This window comes from Kryptolebias marmoratus, linkage group LG21 (assembly GCF_001649575.2).
Source record: "Kryptolebias marmoratus isolate JLee-2015 linkage group LG21, ASM164957v2, whole genome shotgun sequence".
NCBI classification, from domain to species: domain Eukaryota; kingdom Metazoa; phylum Chordata; class Actinopteri; order Cyprinodontiformes; family Rivulidae; genus Kryptolebias; species Kryptolebias marmoratus.
Genome location: NC_051450.1, coordinates 5,469,875 through 5,479,664, shown reverse-complemented (window position 1 = coordinate 5,479,664; position 9,790 = coordinate 5,469,875). Strand labels below are relative to the sequence as shown.

Genomic DNA, 9,790 nt, shown 5'->3' with positions numbered 1-9,790 from the left:
ATCATCACTGATCTTAACCAATAAAGAAAATAGGCTGGTAGCCACAGGTGAGATCCAAGACAAATCATTACCGGTTCAAGTCCCTAGTCCAAGAGCAAAACGTCTGCTGATCTTGGACAATAAAGAAAGTGGGCTGTAACCACAGTTAAGTCAATAAAAGACTTTAAAAATCAAGGGTTCCCAGCCCAAATAAAAAAAAATTCTCAATGATTTTTCATCAGTAAAGAAAATGGGCTGGGAACCGCAGTTGAGATCAAGAATTTAATAAACTCAATGAAACAACAAAGTCAATAAGCTATCAAATGTTTCCAACCAGCCCAAAAGCCAAAGATCCTCTTGGATCTTAATTAATAAAGAAATTTGGGCTGGTTACCACAAATGAGTGCAATAAAATATTAACAATAAAAAACAATAACAAGTTTCCAACACAGCCCCAAAAAGATCTTTACTGATCTTCATCAAGAAAGAAAATGGGCTGGGTCTGAAAACGAAACTACATTAAACTCAAATAAATCAATGAAATTCTATTTACAATAAAGTTTTTTTTTTGTTTTTTTTTCAGTTCCCAGTGCAGTCGGAGGATAAAGGACTCTCAGTGGGCTGATGGAGGAGTCAAAAACACCAGGCTGGTGCTCAAACCCACCATCTGGTGTTACTGCCATGGTACAGGTTCCCCCAGGCTCCTCTAGTCCCGTCGCCCACAGATTGAAGTACAGACAGCTGCCTCTGTGGACTGTGGAGAAGAGAGCAGCTGTCTGGAGGAGGCTCGACTGGAAACATCCTCAGCTGCTGGTTATGTTTCAGATGTTCATTGTTGAACTCATCTGACTGAGTCCTGAGTGCGGACCCTAGCTCCTCTGGACTCTCAGTCATGGGTGGACTTTCTGTCTGCAGGCTGTCCGGCAACATCTCCAACTGCTGGTTTTGGTTCAGCAGCTCAGATGATTCCAATCCTTCAGCCTCCCGTGGGGGTCAACTACAATACTCCACGTTCCAGCGTCTTTGTGTCGGGCCTCCCGGGACATCCACCTCCAGGGTTTCTAGGCCCTCCTAGATATCTGCCTTGAGGATCTGTGGGGGATTTAGAATGCCTAGCTTTTGTGTCTTCACACTGTGTGAACACAACAGACCTTACAATTGTTTCAATGATTCAATGACTTCCTGGTGCACCACTTCCCTCTAGTTGTCTTTTCACCTTTCAGGTCCCGAACGTGAGGCCATCAGAAATTATATTGAGGATTCTCTGGTCTCTGGCATTATTTGGCCATCCACTTTCTTCTTTGTTGAAAAGAAAGACAAATCTCTCAGACCGTGCATCGATTTCAGAGGGCTTAATCAAATCACTGTCAAAAACAAATACCCTCTTCCGTTAATTGACTCAGTCCATGAACGATTACACTCTGCCACGATCTTCTCAAAACTAGATTTACACAATGCGTACCACCTAGTGCATATTAGAGAGGGAGATGAGTGGAAAACGGCCTTTAAGACACCTTTGGGGTACTTTGAGTATCTAGTTATGCCTTTTGGACTCACTAATGCCCCGGCCGTTTTCCAGGCGCTAATAAATCATGTTCTCAGGGACTTTTTGCACGACTTTGTTTTCGTTTATTTAGACAACATTTTGATTTTTTCACACAATCTGGAACAACACAAGGCTCATGTCTGTGCTGTCTTACAGAGACTTTATGAGAATCAGTTGTTTGTAAAGGCCGTGAAATGCGACTTCCATGTCTCTTCAGTCTCCTTTTTGGGTTTCATTTTTGAAAGAGGACAATACCGCACGGATTTGGAAAAGTGCGAGCAGTCACCGAAAAGATACAGATAAAAAAACTAATGAATAGATTTGGAAATCTTCAAGAAATGTTGGGGTTGTCACAAAAACAATGATTATATTTTGGTGGTGATCCAGATTATGATCCAGATCACACTACTGTTTAATCACGCTGTGGCCTTGGCAAAGTTTTGCTCTCTCTGAGTGCTTCTAGTTACTATTTTAATGCATCCCACAGGGAGCTAAAAGCAGCTGGAGAGATCACTATAGAGATTCCAATCAAAGCCTGTGCAGGTGGAGGCCGGCATCGAATAAACCCGGAGAGGGGACATGCACATCACTCTCACCTCCCCAGCTGGTAAGAGACATGCAGACATAAACACAAGAACGTGTGAGCAAAAGAACAATTCTCTAATGATCTGTCCCTTTGGGTTTGGCCTCAGGTACCACTACAGTACTTCTGGCAGAGCGAGAGAAGGACACTTCATCCGACGGCTTCAAGAACTGGGACTTTATGTTGGTTCAAACATGGTGGGAAGATTCTGCTGGCATCTGGACCTGAAAGATTACAGATACTGTACACTCTGTAGGTTAGACAAATAAAAATGTCATGTTTTCTTGTGACAAAAAACAATAATTAAGGAATTCCCAAAGTAAACAACTACTGTAAGTGTATAAAAATAGATGATTCTCTTTGCCTTGAGAATAAACTAGTCCTGTTCCTTTTGACAGTCTAAAGGAAGCGGATCATTAACATTAACGTTTGGAGCTACCCCTAATTTAAAAGGACATCACACTTAATAGGCTACACAAAAAAAGACCTTCGTGAATTTTACAAATATTGAGCAAAAATCTGGTGGAGTTGCAGCTGACAGTCATTCACAAGACATACTCTGGACATTATTTCCAAGATTTGACCAAAACAGTTATTACTTCGTCATTTCTCTACACAAGAGGAGCAATATGCATTCAAAGAATGCTAGGCCATTTATTTATTAGGTTTTTAAAACCACAATATGAAATTTTAGTTTGTGCAAATGCAAGAACAATGTTTTGTTGAAAAAATTGATCTTTACAGAAATAAAACAAATGTTTTGATGTTAAAATTAGTGTTTTGTGTCTCTTTGTTGTCTTGAATTAGACGTTCCAGGGCTGGTGTGTCACAGACAAAATCTGAACTCTTAAAAATAAAAAATTAAAGCAATTATTCTGATTTTCAGCACCAAAGTGAAACTTATTTTTGTCTGAGTAGATGAGACTGTTTCGGAAGCTCACTAATTCTGCGTCCTTGTGAGTGTAAACTACCTCTGGTGATAATTGCTGTTGACTCATTAAGGTAGAGAGGAGAGTTTTTGGGTATTCTGAGCAATCAAACCAGAGAATTGGTATTCATGAACTCGTCCTTGTATTTTCAATGTTTTATTTTTGTTTTTAATTGTAAAACTTTTATGAGTCTGGTTTGACTCAGATGGAGCGTGATCGGATTATTATTTGATAACATGTAACAAAAAATGGATGGACTCAGCTCCAACAACAGCAACAAGTCTTTGTTTGTGTGTTTTATTATTATTATTATTGTCCTTTTTGTCTCTTTATGATGAGTGCTATAGAAGCTGTCCTACATGTGTCAGAGAATCTGGTGGTCTATCTTTAAAACCCATTGCTGAACTGCAAGAGCTTTCTTTGAAGTTGGGTCATTGCCTGGTGTTAGATATGTCCTAAAGTAAAGGTAAGTACTAAAGAGAAATAGAGGAAAACCTATTGCTCAGCCGCCTTTATTAGCTGTGTCAAGGCCTTCCATATTGTGAGCAGTTTACTGATGGCTGCCGCATGCTTACATGTCAAGATAGCTTCACACCCACAGAATCACTTGCTTAAACCAGTTAAAGCCAGTTTTTGGCGACACATAGTAAGATTACTGATATCACGATAAGGATGCGCTCCGGCCCTCTGTGTCAGGGGGAGCCAAGGATCTTTATGAGTTGATGATTCTTTTGATGGGGGCTTTTTTCTGCTCCATCCATAAGATGTTGTAGACAGTCCCAGCACTGGCCTTGTACTAATTCTCTGCCTTATTAGAAAAAATGGTTAAACTCTAGTTCTTTTGTAGCGTCATCCTTAAAGGGTGAATTTTTTGAGTTCTCCATCCTCTGGGATAAAAGGACCGGAAGTGAGCTGAAGGTGGTGTGTCAGCAAAACTCGTGTGATTCATTGTAAAAGTATGAAATTTCTCACAAAAATCTGCAACTTGTGCTCTGCGATATGCTGGATGAATTGTAAGTGGAACAAAACTAACTTTTCATTCCATCATTTCTGAATGTTGCAGGTTTCGAAAGTTCTTCCAAAATATCTGTTAGCTCCATAATACAGATATTTAGACCTCCATTATGAGTTATACTTTGGGAACCGATGTCCTGTAAAGGTTTGTTTGTTCCACTGATGATACGTACAGTTTATTACTGAACATGGGGTAACCAGGTCATTGATTTTAATGGGAAAGTTTGCTCTTTGAACAGGAATCAGACAAGGTGATGAACTACAAACAAAGCGATCGTTGTCCAGCGCTGCAGGTAAATTGATGTTAGATGGTCTCTATAGACAGCAGCCAAACTTTTGACTTGGTGTTTATCTGCAGATACCATTTTCCTAGTTCAGAACCTTGAACCCTTCCAGCCCACAGCGTTTGTTGCTCTTTCAGCTTTCTGGAGTACAGCTTGTGTGCACAAATAAAAACTTAATTTTCAGATTTTCACATTTTGATTTATCTTATCTTTGTTTTATTTTCCTCTTTAAATGTGTGTTTTGTTTCCTGGTAATGCCATCTTGAATTTGGCTGACTCCAGTAGTTAAGCGGTGTTATATGTACAACCAATGATTACTTTGTGGAACTGACAGCAAAATCCATCCCAGCAGATTGTAACATGTGAATTTCTTTGTTGGTCAAAATAAACAAAGCATAACAGGTTAAATGAGTCCGACCAAATTTAGGAAAGATGTCGATACGGCAAACAGAGCAGAGTCCGTGTTTGCACAGATAACTCACACGCACTTTGGTCAGTATTTGATGATAAAGTCTGGTTCCCTTCAGACCCATCCAGTTTTAATGTTTCTGTTCGAGGTCTGAATGTAAATCTGCTCTGATGTTTCATCTGAGCTCTGTCTGTGGGGAGACAACAGTAAGGTGTGTTTACCACCAGCACCTGACCCAGGTTATCAGAGAGTTCTTCTGAAACCAAATAATCTGAGTTACCTTGTATGGATCAGGAGGAACAGCAGCTTCACTGTGGAGCTATCAGCATTAGTGGGCTTCACCTAACAGTGTGAACACTGAGTCAACATTTAAACTAGTCTTTTCCTGTTTGGACTTTCTTTTGTATGTTTGTTGGTCTAAGTACTTCTACATACTTTGTGCTATTTTCACCATTCATATATCAAAACATTCAGCTCATTCAGGAAGTGCTATGACTTTTCAAAACATTTACTTTCAAAGTACAATTTTTTAACTTTAGAAATACATTGAGACCTCTGCAATTCCCTCTAAAACATTGCTCTATTTCAAATCTGTTCTATTTAGCTATTGTTCTGCTGGTTTTAGCTTTCAGCTACTGTTTTTCTAATTGTAACTTTTTGCTATGGTTTTGCTTATTTCAACTTAAAGCTTATGTTCTGCTGATATTAACACTAAGCTCCTGTTTTGATCATTTTAACTTTTAGCTTCAGCTTTGCTAATTTCAGCCTTTTGCTATTATTTTGTTAATTTTAACTTTTTTGCTGTTGTTGTGGTTTTAAACTTTTAGATACCGTTTTAATTGTTTTAGCATTTTTTTATTGTTCTGCTGGTTTAAGTTTATGTTATTGTTCTTCTGAGTTTAGCTTTTAGCTATTATCTTGCAATATAATATAGTTTCTAAGAATGGTTTTGCTCATTTTAGCTACTGTCTTGTTTAATTTATCCTTCAGATACTATTTTGCTATATATGAGTCATTTCTTTATTTGTGAAAAAATTTAGTTCTTATTGTTATCAAATCGACCTGCTATTTTATTTTGCTAAAGCCCTAATTTGAATGACTTGTATTGTGTGATACATTTGCCAAAGAGCACTTTCTGTTTCTGTTCTCACCAGCTTGCCCCAGAGGTTTTCAAAAATGTTCCTTTTCTGGTGAATTTGATAGAAAGATCCTGCTGAGTGGCTGAATTAATGTATTAATAAAGCAGCTAACAGGCTAACGGGCTACTGGCAAGATCAGTCTGGCATATTTCACTCCTTTTATTAGTTTTTTATTTATATTTTTACAATATGAAGACAAGAAAACTGCCTTTCCTTTCATTATTATTAAAATCAATAAATTTCATTTCCATGTTATTTTTTGTCAAAGCTACAAAAATCTTCTGCAGAGGGACCAAAAAGCTCACATGGCCCCAGAGCCACAGGTTGCAGACCCCAGGTTTAGGTGTTTAGTGGGCAGATCTCGTCATATAAAGTTGATCATGCTCCATAAGAAGCATGTTTCAATCTGGATTCTGAAACGTGAACTGTTGCACGTTTTCAGGTGCCACCAGGTCCTGATAGGAACGGTCTAATCTGCAGCCCGAGGACAGAACCGCGTCTTGGCCTCAGCTCTGGCCTTGGTTTTCACTCCACCACAGCTTCCAGTAGTAATCTGCAGGCTGCAGATGCAAGCTGTCTGCGTCACAGATCTGTAGGTTTCACAACAAAAACACACATCTGTTTGGCTCTGCACACAAATGCAGTAGCACAAAGACCAGTGGAGTCGCCTCTCTGAGGGCCAACTTCTCTTCCTCTTCTAATGTTTGAAGGTCAATATTAGCTGAAAAGCAAAACAGCAATGTGTGTGTTAATGTGTTTGTCTGTTAGCAACATATCTCACGAACCACTCGATGAACTTTAATGAAACTTTCAGAAAGTAATCATCAGCTGTACATCTACAACTGATTACCTTTTTGAGTCAACCCCATTTAAGATGGCCACAGACAACTGACCTTAGAAAACACAAAAATGGTTATAACTTAGATAGTTTTATAATATCGAACTAAAATTTGGTATAGTAGTAGCTTAGCATCATCCCCAACTCATACATTGAGCATAACACATTGTGTGACATGTTTGTTCAAAAACTTAGCATTTACTATTAGAGTCAGCATTTTTTGTCTGTTAGTAAAATATTCACTGTACTTCTACAACTGATTAACTTTTAGAGTCAGTCCAATTCAAGATGGTTGCCACAGCTAATCAACATTATCCAGCACAAAATAATTATAACTCTAAAACTCTGATTTGGTGGTAGCTGAGAGTCATCCTCCATGCGTACTCTGAGTGTGACATCTCACATTATTATTACACCTCCATTTCTTAACATAAGATGTCTCAGTCTAAAAGAGATGCATGAAAGGTGGCGGGTGATAAGCATTCCTTCAAAGAATGCAAGGCCTTTGTTTTAGTGTATTAATGGATTTATTGGAGTTTTAAACTGTGTTTTTCATGTTATTCTGCAGTCAGTTTTAGATTTTCTTTGCTAAGAGAGGTGGAAGCTGAGGCTTTTATAAGTTGACAGCTTGTAAAAAAACACTCTTTTATCTCAGTGTGAAAAGCTTATTTAACCTCAGAGTTTATCTACACAACACAGTATTCTGAGCAATGTCACATGTAATAAATTTAAATGAAAAAGCCTTCAACCCACTGATTTCCGTAGTTCAGAAATATCATTGCAGCACTGTTTAGTTTTCTGCTCCTGGCGCAGAGTGAATGGGTTCATCAGAACATCATGCTTAAGTTTGCAGTCAGGATGCTCTCTGTTTTTTTTTCCTGGGTCTGGACTCTACCTTGGCTTGGTCTAACCTTTTGATACAAGTAATATTTTTTTCTTTCTGAGCTTCCTTTAACAGAATGGAGATGTCTGATGGCCATGACTTCGTGAAAATTAATTCTCAGGAATCCCTGCTCTGCCTCAGTTTGGTTTCTTTCTACTAAAATTACCAATCAACTCTGTTGCTTCACTGAAGCTGAGCAGCATATTGTTTCTTTTTTTGTGCAGGATTAGTATTTTAGTCACAGCTAAGCTCCAGAACTGCTTCATTCCTTGAACACCAGACGTGTTTGATGCTTCCTGCAGAATCCTACAGACAGGTTGTTTGCTGTTAAGCAGGAAGTCAATATCTCCCTTCTGAATGTTATGCATGTTATAATCTATCACTCCAAGCAGCCTCTGTTTTTTTTCTATAGCATTTTCTTACAACCTGAAATTGAAATGGATTTTTAATTTAAATATAAGTAACACACCCACACAAGACTCCAGGTACAACCTCAGTTCTGACAAACTTGAGACATTGTATATAATGTAAATTAAAACAGAAGGCTATTATTTGCAAATCTCAAAGTCATATTTTATTCACAATGGACCGTAGCAAACATAAAATGTTGAAACTAAAAAAATTGACAAATTTTGGTGGAAAGAAAAAAGGTGATTTTGAATTTGATGGCAGCAATACATCTGAAAAACATTGTTCCAGATCCATGTTCCAAACTGTGAAGCATCTCCTTGTCTTTTAACAACAATCTGTAAACATCTAGGACCTGAGGAGAGCAGCTGCTGGAGGGAATGTTGTCCAATTCTGGTCTGATGGAGGATTATAGCTGTTCAACAGAACTGAGTAGTCTTTGACAGATCATTTTATTTCATTTCTTATTTTGATAGTTTTGTCTGACTACAGAACAGTTTTCCTTTTTGCCTCAGTCCATTTTAAATGAACTTTGGTCCGAAGACAGTGGTGTTTCTGGATGGTGTTTATATATTGCTTCTTTTTTGCCTGATAGAGCTTTAAGCACCATATGTGGATGGCACGGTGAACTGTGTTTACAGACGCGATTTGTGAAAGTGTTCCTGAGCCCATGCAGTGATGTCCAGAACAGAATCAGTGGACCCCAAGGGCCCAAATATCACGGGCCTCAAATACTAACTTTCAGCCTTGTTTAATCATTAGTGTTTTTTAACAAGATTAAAAACCCATTGAAATTAAGATCTCTTTTAGAAGGGTGACCTGGCCAAGAGGTCAGTAGTACACATCATAAAACAGTGATCAAATACAGAGGATAAAACATGAAACTATTTTAACCTCATAAAGTTAAAGTGCAGGGACGTGGCATAATATTAACAGTGACTTCAAACACAGGCAATGGTTAAAAAAAATACAGAATGTTCAAAGGTCTCACATACTTTTTCAGTCTTTCAGGATAGAATAAAAAGCTGCAAGAGAAACAAGGTCTGGCAATTTCAGATCAGCCTGTATGGTGTTCCCAACAAGGGGGCAGCGAAGCTGAATGCTTTTCCCCAATTCAGGTCTGACTCACAGAACTGACAGATGGACAACATTGTTCGAGCATAACGTAAGGCAGTGTTTCTCGACCTTTTTTGGGCCAGCGCCCCCCTATCCATTATCAAGGCCTCTTACCGCCCCCCTCCCACCCCCCACCCTTTTTATTTTTTGCCTGTTTATGTGAATAAATTGTTTTTATTCATGGACTTATATAATACCTGATCTTGGGTATGGCCCATCAGAACATCTTTGTGGGTCATTTTCCACCATGTACTGCTTCAATGAGTCCCCCACCTACTGTGGTGAAGGCCATTCAGATGGATCTTGTGAGTAAAGTCTTGCCCCAACCCTCTCCTTTGCACCTCTGTTCCTCCTCATCATCATCATCTTCACCTCTCTGTTCCACATTCTCCTCTGTGGTGTTGGTCTTGCCATGTCTGCCTGCACTAATTTTCCCAAAAGGACACAGTGGTGNGTCAGCAGAAATTCAAACCCTCCTGGGCATCTAGGTTTTTGTGGCCTCACTAGCTGAATTATTCCTATCTGATATCATCTCTGCTCTCCTCTACAGCAGCTGATCACCGACCTCATGTCTGTCTCGTTCATTCCTTCTCTGTGTTCTTCTCTAAGTCATATGGTCAAACAAGTATTATTTAATAGCTTTAAATAAATTACACATCTTG

The 9,790-nt window shown here is 38.8% G+C and overlaps 1 long non-coding RNA gene across 1 annotated transcript in view; it reads right to left on the bottom strand.

Annotated features, from left to right (window-relative positions):
- Positions 1 to 240: 240 nt before the first annotated feature.
- Positions 241 to 9,790, bottom strand: part of LOC119616624 — a 14,263-nt gene continuing 4,713 nt past the window's right edge. Inside the window, exon 3 of the long non-coding RNA XR_005232583.1 lies at positions 241 to 2,332. This is a non-coding gene — a long non-coding RNA (uncharacterized LOC119616624). The remainder of the gene's footprint in view (positions 2,333 to 9,790) is intronic.